The sequence below is a fragment of the Lonchura striata genome, chromosome 11 (assembly GCF_050655825.1).
Source record: "Lonchura striata isolate lonStrDom1 chromosome 11, ASM5065582v1, whole genome shotgun sequence".
NCBI classification, from domain to species: Eukaryota; Metazoa; Chordata; class Aves; order Passeriformes; family Estrildidae; genus Lonchura; species Lonchura striata.
In genome coordinates, this window is record NC_140713.1 from 16,473,367 (window position 1) to 16,485,688 (window position 12,322).

General features: G+C 37.6%; 1 protein-coding gene across 3 annotated transcripts in view; it reads left to right on the forward strand.

Moving 5' to 3' along the window:
• Nucleotides 1–12,322, forward strand: part of SMPD3 (sphingomyelin phosphodiesterase 3) — a 102,259-nt gene that overhangs the window by 48,015 nt on the left and 41,922 nt on the right. The window contains exon 1 of one of the 3 annotated variants that reach the window (XM_085589643.1): nucleotides 10,967–11,050. The exons of the other annotated variants lie outside the window; for them this stretch is intronic. The gene's annotated coding sequence lies outside the window, so the exon portion shown is untranslated. Of the gene's footprint in view, nucleotides 1–10,966; nucleotides 11,051–12,322 lie in introns of those variants that run through there. 3 annotated transcript variants of the gene reach the window in all.

The following is a 12,322-nucleotide window of genomic DNA, read 5'->3' on the forward strand; positions in this document are numbered from 1 at the left end:
AACTAACAATTATGAATATATAGTCTAGTAATGCAGCTATTTATTGTAAGCAATTCTTGGTGGTTTGATTTAAAGTTAATTTTGAAAAACAGCATCTTTTGTTCAGAGAAAGGAACTGCATGTTACCATAACATTATGCAGATCAGCTGCCATTACAGTAGCATTTATTTTAATAGAAGGATGTTTTTCTGCTGTGAGGGGACAGGCAGTTGTTTAGTTCCTTCTTGAGTACAATTCTGTTTTCTGTCTTGGAAGTATCTAGTGTCTCTTGGAAGAGATATCCTTTTTTCCATATCTGTGAGACAGTGAACAGGTGTATGTATACTTAATGTATCTGAAATTTCTTAATCCACAGGGGCATGTACTATATCGAATTAATCTCCAGAAGAGAATTACACAAGAGAAATTCCTCTTCCCTGGCCCTTTCTTCTTCTCTGTATGCAGAAGAGAGAGATATTAAGGATTAAGTATTTTTTATTCTTTGCATATTATCTGTGATTAATTTTTTTTTCTTTGCTTTTAGGAAGGTTTAGTATAATAAAATAAATATAATTTATTACTATGAAGAAGTGTGAACTGAGAGTGTTAAATATACACAGCAGTGAGTCCACCAGTTTTTTCCTACAGCTTTTACATAAGTGGTGATAAAATAGCTCAACAGTTCTGCTTATCAATATGAATATATGCAAATACATCCAGGAAGGTTGGTGCAGACCTGCATGCTCATCAGTTCTTAGAGAAGAAGTCTTGGGTGAGCAAAGTCAGGAGTGTGGTCAGCATGGTACAGAGTAAATTCCCTCTTGAGGATGAAGTTTCCAGTGCTCCTGAGGGTTTTTGACAGGTGTCCCAGCTCCTGCCTGTGATCAACTCCTCTAGATCTTATTTAGAATTAGTTTAGGTAAAACTTTTCTGATTTTATTTTGCCTAGCAGAGATTGAAAGATTTGTTTCTATGTGTCACAATTAATTTATATAGTACCAATACTTCTTCAATTTACAATATTAGCAAATTACCTAAAAATGTAAGAAATTCCCTTTAAACATATTAATATACAATTAGAACAGCAGGAAGGAAAGTTATTTAATAACTTCGTAGATGGAAACAGAAATTGAAATTAAAATAATTAGGGTTACCTCATGTTTGCATAAAACCAGTGCACAATATAGGAAGTACAAAACACTAGATAATACATTCTAGAATGTTAAGAGGGAGAAATTAAAAAAAAAAAAGCGCATAATAAATAAAAAAAGTAAAAAAAAAAAAATATCCCTGTGTATGTCTCCAGTGTTTGTGGAGTTCTGACTTTCTTTTCTTCTTAATGCAAAATGTTTCTGTCAAGGCAGGTTCTTTCCAAACCCATACAAATAAATAGATTCAGATTCTGTTTTGTCTCTCATGCACTGTGTAACTTCAATACTGGTAGGGGTTTTTTGCCTGTTAGTATCTACATCTGGTTTAAAAAGTGCCCTGTTGGATAAAAAATTCTGGTTAGTATTTCCAGTGCAAGAACATAAAAAAAAAAAAAGCTGATAAACAATACACACTCCTGAACATTTAAAAAAATGCTGAAGAGCATTTAACACAGAATTTCTGAGTGATATTGTAACAGCATTGTCCCTGTGCAAGGCAGCAGTATCCTGCTGGTTAAATAAGCAGCATTACTGCTTTGTTGGGAGCTTCTTGCATTATTTTTATGAATATAATATTGCTTGCTTCTTTTTTGTTGTTTCTCATTGTTTCTGTTGCTTTGCTATTTGCATGCAAAAGGTTATCTCTTGCTAAGTTCTCCTCTTCTGTCTGCAGGAGACAAGGAGCAGCTTACAAGAATCCCTTTGGCATCATTTAGTAGATTGTGCTGAGTGCTAATGATGTTTTAAATTTTATCTTCAGTATCTCCGGGTGTGATACTAAATATGAGCTGAAGAGTTTCAGCACACTCAGACTGAACAAACCTCTGGTTAAAAATGAAAACTCCAGAAGTGACTGAGAAGCAGCTTCGAGCCGAGCCCTGCCCCTAGGAGATAACGAGAGATAACGAGGCTGGGATAAGTTGAATCTAACATTTCTGTTTTCCCTCAGTAAGACAGAGAAAGAATTTCGAATAATTAATTTATTTTTATTCCTTCTTCTATTTACTGTATTCCCACGTGCAATTAGATAGAATTAATTTTGAAAGAGTATTTCTGGATCTCTGCATTTGCACAATGGTCTCTGCTCTTTTGGTAGCTGAACTGTCAGCTGAGAAGCTGGTGAATGAGGGCTCACTTACCAGGGGCATTATGAATCAAGGGATGATGCAATTCTACCTGAAGGGTCTGATCTTTCTGGGCATGCATTTCTAAGAAGCCCTCAAAAAATTCAGACTGAAGGGTGAAGATTGCCCTACAAGAAACAAAGCCTAGCTGAAGGAATATGAGAAATTATTGTAGCCCTTACACAGCAGCAGGTAGCTGCTGCATGAATCTATCTTGCCCTTAGCCCTTAGGTCATTGCAAGTGATGCTCTTCAATTTGTTTCTAGTGACAATTCACTGGAGGATTCCAGTGTGGGTCCTTACAGTGAAAAATATGAATATGCTGAACGCTTCCAAGTAGTTCTTTGGAGTATGTGTATTTATTTGCTTTGTCAGAATTTGATTTGGGGGTGGGAGTGGGAAGCTGAAATGAATGCAAAATAAAGTAGATAACAGTATATGTCTTTATTGTGAAATAGTTATGGCTGCTGTGAGCTGCTACTCTTGATATGATCCGAGCATATCAATGCTATGCACTATGCTCAAGCAATGCTCTTCTCTATGATCCAAGCATATCATCTTCCCTATATCCTGCATTTGCACTGACATAATGATTCTGAACTTAGGATCAATAAGCTGAGAGAATTAGTCATTATATATGAGTACTGTGGTTTTTTCCCAGGGAATTTAATCAGTAGCACCATACACAATTAATTTGAACAAATCTCAGCAAGGTACAATGGGATCAGGAGCAAGAATATATTCTTAACAGTCAGGCAACACCTACAATAACTGTTCAGATTAAAATTAGAATTTGAATTAAAATCCAAGTGATAGCCATTTGCCTTTAATGAATTTCTTGGAAATAATCACTGCTGAAGTACATATTAAGCCCTTTCATTAACCCCTAGAAGAATGCCTCTAAGTGTTGCTCCTTGGCTGAGATGTTAATATGCTAGTCATGCTAATGACCTGTTCACAAAAGCTGAATTACCAGCTGCATTTGCATTGATCTACAGATGAAGAGTGTTATTTCAGAGCTATGGTGTTCTCCAGCTACAACTGTATGCAATTATTTGAGTGATAATACAACAAACATTAATTATGTTGATGAAAATGCATCCATTTTTAACGTGATGAGTATGAAATATATGGTTTTATATATATGATGGGAAATCTTACACAATGAATAATAATTTTTTCATCAAAGGCACCAAAATAGACAGTTACTGCACTCATAAAAGCTTATAGTGAAGGGGTGAGACACAGGGCAAGAAATTGACTGATCTCAGTGGGGAGAGTTCCTTGAGTAGCACTGCACAGCTGACTGTTGCCTCATGAAATAAAATTGCCTATTTTCAGAGGACAGCTTCTCTTCTGATATGCTGACAAGCTGAGCTCATGGGTCCTGGCCAGGGAGGTGCCTCCCAAGCAAACTGTGCCTCAAGTCCGAGGCTGTTGCAGCACAGAGCTCGGGCAGGACTGGCAGAGAACCAGCAGGGGCACCCAGAGGCTCCAAGGCTCCTGGAGGGGCAGGTGGCAGATGCAGGAGCAGATCTTCACTCTGTGCCTTTGCTCCTGCTGCTGGGGGGTTTCTGGATCACTGTGTGTGCTTGTGTCGTGCAGTGGGCAAGGAGGCAAAGGCAGGGTCTGAGCTGGGACCGTGGTGGCACAGATGTCAGAAATGGTGAAGCACACCTGTCTTGGTTTGAAAAGACAGGAGTCTGGGAAGGAAGGCAACCCTCTTGTGAAATGGAGAAGGTAAACTCCCTCTCTCTGAATTACTACAGTTTCAAAATTAAAAGGCTCTCAGGAAAAGATACAGGATTGGGAATAACAGTTCTTTACTAGGAAAAAACGAAATAAAAATTAAAAAAAAAAGTAATTAGTATAAATAAAAATAGTGATAGAGTCAGAAACTTGACACCCTGAGGAGTCAGGATGTTGGTAGTAGTCCAGTTAAATGGTGGCTGTTCTTCTTGGATTGGCAGATGAAATGCTGCTGAAGCAGTGATCTGTTGAAGGGTGTAGTTTTCTCTGAAGGTTTGGTGGTGGAGTAGTTGGGCTTGGTCTTCTTCTGGGACTTTACCAGAGAAGAAAGCTGCTCCTCTGGGAATCCAGCGAAGGGCTGTTCTGGTGTCTCAAAAAGTGCTGATTTTATGTAGTAGGAATGTTTGGCTCTTCTCTTTGGGTGGAGAATCTCACAATGGGATGATGTAACTTTACTAGTTATGCAGTGAGTCATTTAAGAATTAACAGAAGATATCTCCCCGGAGGGAGACATTGTTCTTGGAAGAGATAAGAAAACTGTCCAACCTCCAACAGATGGCAATAGAATACATGCTTATCTTATAAGCCAGGATAACACCTCAAGGTTTCTGAATCAGTGCTTTGTCCTGTGCTGCCTGCCATAACCTGGTCATTACTCTGGCCATGATGTTTATCCTCCTGATACAATAGAAGAAAATAATGCAAATTCTGTAAAGTTACAGTGTTGGGTTACTGTGGAGAGGTCACCCTTTGTTCTGGCCTGGCAGTCCAATTAATAGCAATGATGGAATTAACTGGCTCTTCAAGATGAAAGCTAGTGATGAGACACATCTCTGGGTCCTTCTTGTAATATTTCTCTTTAATTTAGCATATCTTGAAGGTAGGGTTTTAAGCCTAAAAGCAGGTAGAAGTACTATGTTGAAAGCAGACATATGCTGTATAAAGACAAATAAGTAGAAACAAGGTGTATTAGCAGCACTCATATGTTTGGTGCATTAAAAGAAAACCATGAAACAGAAAATGTTAAGCAGAGTTAAAAAGAAAGGCATGTTGTAATATTTGGGCTTCCTTCTGTGTGAATGGCAAAGTATTTTGTTGGTGATTAGTTTTTACTTCTGTAGGTATACCTTACCTGTTCCTGTTGGGGGAATTTCCTTAAAGTAATATTATTATTATTAATAATAATAATAATTCAGTTATACTCCCAGAATATGAAGAAATAAATAATTTTAAAGGATTTTTATAATGAAAAAAGGATGTGGTCACAGCACACAGGGATAAAGAAAGGGGACAAATATGCTCAATGCCTAGTAAATCTCTAAAAATAGGACCAATAGGTTTGTATCACAAAGCAAACCAATTGAGTCACACATCTTGTGTTGTGATTACTTTTAGTATTTGATGGGAAAGTTTCTTAGATTATCTATTTAAAAATAATTTTTTTTTCATTGTAAAAAACATCTGTAATGTCTATCCTAGCCACACCATATGAAACTGATAGATAGTAGATAACCCTCATCAGCTTCCAGCCTCCTTGTATGAGGCACAGGATCAAATAATCCTCAACTGTTCCTCATTCAGTATTACTCAAGTTCTTTACTCTGAGATTTATCTTAAAATATAGCAATGGTACTGATGAGTGTTAATCTGCTTTTTCAAATATTTTTCAAAACCTATCTCAAGATTACAAAACAAGGTTTTCTTCTGCGCCCCAGTGGGGAGGTTGCTCAGAACATCCATGCAGGGGTAGAAAAAAGAAAAAAAAGTTAGAAAAAATAAAAATTACTTTTAGAAACTTCCCCTCAGAAAGCAAATAAACCTTTGAGTTATTTCAACTTTTCAAATATTTTACTAAGCCCAGCATACTGGAGAAATGGCTTGGGTTGAACTCCTGTAAAATAACCACTGTCTGTGCTGCCTGGAGTATTTTGGAGTTTGAAGTTCCTGATCTTTTTTCCTCTACCAAGTCAAGTTTTCCTTTGAAGTACTTCTTTCACATGGCTGTTGCCACAAATAGTATGAGATTCTTCAGAGACTGACTGATTGTAGCTGAGTTTGGCATTCTTGAAAAGCCACAGCTACAATCTGAGAAAGGGTTGGACCTGGCTGAATTGCTTGTTGCAAATCTGTTGTGTGGATTGGTGGGTATGAGCCACTGTAGGTGGACTTGGTGAAGAACTTTCAAAATAGGCTCCTAACTTAACATACACTGAGAACTGTGAAGTATTTTACATAAAAAGTCATGTATAAATATGTGTTACATAACCACAGCAAGCAGCTGTAATGGAGTTCTGAGGGGCCCAGGACAGGCAGCAGCCCACAGCCTGCCTGGAGAGATCAGTGGCAATTACAAAAGCAGTTGTTACATCAAAATGTGTTTGTCAGAGTTCTCACAATTGAAAAGAGGGATGAATGTGATAAAACAAGGCAGCTATTTGGTTTCCAAGAAATATTCACAAACATAGAATTAGTGCTTTTATTTGTTGTTCTTCTGCTTTGTTTTCAGATAATGTTGCAGAACAGAAAATACTGGGTTGTAGAAAGTGGAAAATCATTTAAGATTTTATTTTATGTAGAAAATGGAAAATTATTTAAAATAAACCTGCATTTAAGCTACAGTTGACTTCAAAGAACACCTCTGATTCTGTAGGAGTGGGTTTGGAACGGAAGTGAATTTGCTTTGAATTTACTTCTATTCATGCCTACCTTTCTTCTGTTAGTTGCTTATAATTTAATTGGTGTATCTACCAGCGGTGTATATAAAAACATGGTATGTTAATGACATAATTACTATGCCAAGCAGCACATGAAGGCACCTTGACAGGTTTGTGGTTTACCAACACTGGTTTTACAAGATTAGGTTGGAGCTCTCCAGCTGCCTGACGTGAGTTGTTTACTCAGTCTCTCATAATGCTGAAAATGAAATTGTTACCAGCTGAGTGAGCAGCAAAGTGTTACCATCTTCAGTGCTTACCAGTTGGGCTTCTTTGCCTTAGTGAGCCAGTCATAATTTTCAATTAGTTTAAGGATAATAAATTCAGAGAGCAATTTTGATCTCAGCTACAAAATTGCTTGTTTAAATGCTTAAGACAGTTGGAGATACAAAGGAGAAATTATTCATACATAGGAAAAAAAAAAACAAACAAGAACAAAAACTTTTTAAAATTTAGTAGAAGAAATTTTTGTCTTTGGAAGACTGAAATGACTGGATCTTGCATGTAATGACCTTACAGCTTTTGGCCAGTAGTCCAGTCCATCCCAACAGGCCAATAATCCTTTTAAGCAGAGTAAACAGAATAACCAGCTGGTAGTGCCAGTGCTCTGTGCCAGCTCAGTGACCTCAGCCCAGGCCCTGACCAGCCTGATAACCCTTACCACAAAATGCAGCAGCAATATTTAGGAACTGTGTGGTGGTTTTGGCTGTAGGATGAATGAATGTGGCCTGTAAATGAAAGCTTCTGTTCCCTAGGAGAAGGGATGGATTTCAGAGTGGCTGTGCTGCTGTGGCTCTGGGGCAGCACTCTGCCACTCACACCTAAGGCAGCTATGGCTGCTGATCAGATGGAGTTTTTGTCCTTTTGTGTGAAAGGTTTGCTGTTTAATTGCATAGACCTAAGTGATTTCTTCTCACCTGTAGCCAAGGCACAGTGGAATTTGAAGTTGTGCTGTGTTTTCTGTACAATATAGTTTTATGTCACTCACACAAGGCCTCAGATCTTCTGATTTAGCAGCTTAACACCTGTCAGATTCATAGAATGAAGTCAGAATAAAAATCAATGTTCTCTTTTGTGAATTCTCTTCACTAGAGGTAATCCAAAGGCTTTATTTCTTCAGTTTTGCTGGTGCATTTACTGCACATAACAATAATTACCTGAGATAAAAATCGACTGTACTTTGACTCTAGTTGATAGTGAAGCTCATTACACCCCCATTATAATTATTACCCTCTTTATGTATATCTTGTTAAACACTTCAAAAGCTGGCATCCAGGGAATGCTGTTTTAAGAAACTATTTAAATTATCAGGATGAATTATGTAAGATATTAGAAGTACATTCCTTCTACATCACTTCGAATCCTAAAAACTTTGGGGTGCATAATACTCAGAATTTTACAAATAATATTATTCTGTCTAACAGTTCTCTCACACTTTCCCAGTATGCATTTGCTTCACTAATACAAATTTATCTCTGGGAGCAGTCCTACTACAGGCAATATAAAAGTAAAAGCTGTGGCTAATAAAAAAAGGGTATCTCTGCCTGCAATGCTCAAGTGTAGCACAGGCTAGGGGCAGCCAGCAGAAATAGAAATGCAACTAATAGCTAATAAGGATAATTGCAAAAACCTCAATCCCCAAACATTTATCAGTTTTATCAGTGAAGCTGTACCATTCAAGACATGTACTCTTGGCTCTTGGTATGGGACAACTTCAGCTGTGCAGTGGGGATCAGTTAACCCACAGCCACAGAGATTACCACTGTCAGAAGTGTTGCTTTTCACAATTTACACTTTTTCCTTGGCATTTCTTTGGCAACTGTTCTGTGACATGCAGGAGATAATGCAAACTTAAACTGAAATATGATTTTCATTTCAGTGCTGAAGAGCTTCACTTCCAAGAACAGCATTCAATATATGAAAGCCTGCTTTTCTATTAAAGACAATTGAATTTTTAGAAATTATTTCTGCTCTGCAAAATGACTCTTAAAAATTGAATTCTGAAGTGAATCATAGGGCAAAATGAGTTTATTTAATAGCAGGACAAGACTATGTTGGTTTAGAAAATGTAGCAAAAGTCTCTACAGTTTAGGCATTGCTATTGACAGTTCTCTGTGGATGTTGTACTGTTTAGCAGTTGCATGAACCTGATAATTTACACAGATATTTTACATGCCTGAGGATGCTCTTTGTAAATAATGGACTGCAGAGTTAGTCCAAAAAAATTAAACAAACTTGACAAATACATCAATGCAGGTCTTGTAAAACCAAATCCCTGTTTAACTCACTGTGGTAGAATTGGTTGGGGAGAGTTTACTTAAACCAACCTTTTAAAAATAGTTTGTTGCTTGTACTGTGAATATGCATCAGAGGTATGGTTAAAAAAAAAAAAAAAGGCAATAAAAAAAATTTCTGACCATATTTGGACCAAATTTTATTGTACTTCATTTTTTATCCCCCTAGAATAGCAGTATATCTCCCTAGTATTTTTTTGCTCCCTAGTATTTTAGAATTTTTTAAAAACCATTTTAACAGTAAAGCTTACCTGAGTGAGTAAAAGAAGCAATAAGATCTAGGATGTTTGCTTTGCATCCTAAAACTAATACTAAGTTGTTTACACTGGAGGCAGGCCCAGGTCTATTTTGGAATCATCACTTCTGATTCTCTACAGTTTTGTTATTTGGACTGAGATCTTATTTAACTTGTCTTATATTCAACTTTATGAAAAGATCATGCATGGAATGCCATGCATGAAAATCTAATCTGGAAACGCCACACGTTTGTGCACACAGCTTCTGGTTGTTTATTAGGGAGCAGTTGTTTCAATTAAACATTTTACTTTTGGTCACAATAAAAAACTAGTAATAGTTTGACTCAGTAGACATTTTTAAAAGCATATTAAATATTTAAACATTTTTTTTCCTGCTGATGGCTAAGAGAAATGTCTAGTTACTTCATTTGTTGGTGATCACATAAGAACACTGCAGAAGGTATTTTTAGATGCAAGCAAACACTCTGTCCAAATTGCTTCTTCTGGATATAGGAAACTTTCTGATTTCATTCTAGTTCCAAGAGTAAATAAAAAAATGGGGTGTAAAATGAAATATCTGTATATTGCTCTGACCTTTAAAATGCATTTAATAACAGAAAAAAACAACAAACATTTGCTGTATTTTTAAGGAAATAAAAGTCCACAGAATAGTGAGGTGAACTTTGTATCCCTATATGCATACCTCACTAAAGTAGCAGCTCATTTGCACTTATTCCTTGTTTTTATTCTTTTAGATTTTTGCCAGATTCTGTTACTGGGTTATGTTACTCTCTTGATTTAGAAGTGGTAGAATGCTGGGTATTTAGCATAGCTTCTCTTGTTTCTTTTCTAAATATGGACCACTTTGATTAACAGCAGTACAATTTTGATATTTCAGGTATGTTATGGATTAAACATACATTTATATACTACAAAAAATGAGAGTACCCTTTATTCTTGTTTTTCCACAGAGATATAAAAGCTTCTGGCTCAGAAATAAGATTCCCCTCTCCCTATCCCACCTCAAATTTTGTGTTCACTTTTTACTATCAAGTCCTTTCCCAGCTCATGCAAAAAAGCAGTGATGTCTGAAGACTAGCAATCTCTGAAACCTGGAACCTGAAATGTTGAAAGTGTCAAGGCATGAGCCAGGATCTGTACTGCCAGCAGAAAATATGGGAGACTCTTGGGCAATTTAATGTAGAATGCCAGAAACCTGGTTCTTATCAGGAGATGTCAGAAGACTTCAAAGGTTGCTTTGTGGCTGAACATTGCTCCCTGTGCTGTAGCAGCGAGGCATCCAGAACAGGCTGAGTGTATTCTCAGTTTGTCAGGATGTCTTGGAAGGTAGAGAGGAAGGATCAGCATTTTCTGCATAATGCAATGGCTAATAAAAAGTGAAGGAAATTTTAGGACAAGTGGGAAACATATTGCAGTCCCTCTGTTTTGTGTACTTGTGAAAGTCAAAAAGATTTTTTTCAAGAATGCCATTTTGGTGGCAAGCACATTTCAAAAGCCATTGCAGGATTGTGGTGTTCCACCCTGAAGGGAAGGGAAGCACCCAAGATTTGTATATGCCCGTGGTTGAAAAGGAACCACAAATATTTGAGGATTTTAAAAAGACAGTTTTATTGGTAAATTATACACTTGGCATGGAAATTGGTATGTTAGTCCCTTATCTTCTCATGTAAACATAGGGGTGGATTTTGAATAAAGGGTAGAGTGAAAGAAAGAGGGAGAGACAGAAAGATCACCAGTGCTGGCTCCAGCACCCTGGGATGTGCTCACCAGGGCTTTGTGGAGGTAGGTTTTTACAGCTAAGTTTTCCCTACTATGGAGGTAACTTTCTCACTTTCTGTGCGAGCTGTTACAATGTTCATTCTCCTGGGCATGTCTGGAAATGGGTCAGAGCACTTTTTGTGTCTGGGGTGGTCTTGTTTCCCTCTGCTGAGCCAGCCTTTGGTCCATGTCTGCTTCTTGACCTCAATCCCATGGCTGTGCTATGCTGTGCTTATTCCCAGGACCCAGAACAAGGACATATATCCCAGAGAAGTACTGCCCTACCTCCCTTGTGGCCCCTTCTCCATCCCATCCCATTGTTTCTCTCAGCATGTCCTTGCCAGAAATCCTTGTTGGCTCCATGGCTGTCGGTGTTGGAGACCTGCAGTCAGCCCCTTGCCCCCAGCCCTCTGCAGGGCTCTCTGTACAGATGTGTAGCAGCAGAACGTCGAGTGATTGTCACTAGATTCTTGTCATGGGTCTTTTTAGGTGTCCCTGTTCTCCCAGAGCTGCTCAGCCTAACAAGGAGGAATGTGTTTCTGTGAAGTAGCCAATGAAGCCTCATAGTTAGAACAGCCATGAGGCTTCCTGGAATAAACCTGGAAAAAACCTTCTCTCCCCTTTCTTAGGCGTGGTTTTAAGACAAGTCACCCCATAGATCTTGTGGTTTTAAATAATTCATTCTTGAGTATTTGAGAGATTGGTAGCTTTGTAATATCTGAGATAAATTTAGCTATGCTTTATGTGAAGATGGCAACAAGTGTTCTTTTAGAGTGCTAAGTGATTGGATGGGATAATTAAAAAAAATCACATATTGCTTTCTGTCTTCTTTTATGTGCTACTCTGTAAAAAGAAAATATGAGAGGATTGCACACTTTAGTCTGCCAGTGTATTGCAGTGACATGAATTTATATATAAGTAAAATATTTTTGCTTGAATTTCCTATCACATTTGAAAAGCTGCAAGTGTCAAGTGCTCTGGGTTAGTTTTTATGTTGGTGATATTTTTGGGGTTTTTGTTTGTTTGTTTGTTTGGTTTTTTTATTTTTGTAATGAGAATTTTAATAGTTGTGTGTTTAGCTGTATGAAAATATGCAACAAAAGCACTCAGCCTATCTTGGAGCAATTGTAAAAAGCGAGTTTGGATTCTTGCATTTTGGTCAGAGTGGCTTGACATAGAAGCAAGTTTTGGGGGCAGGACTTGGTATTTATGTGTTAAGTTTTGAGCAATACTGTGTTTTTTATGATTACCACCATACAGTTGGATCTCTGGGTCCTGGGGAAATATGCCTTTGTC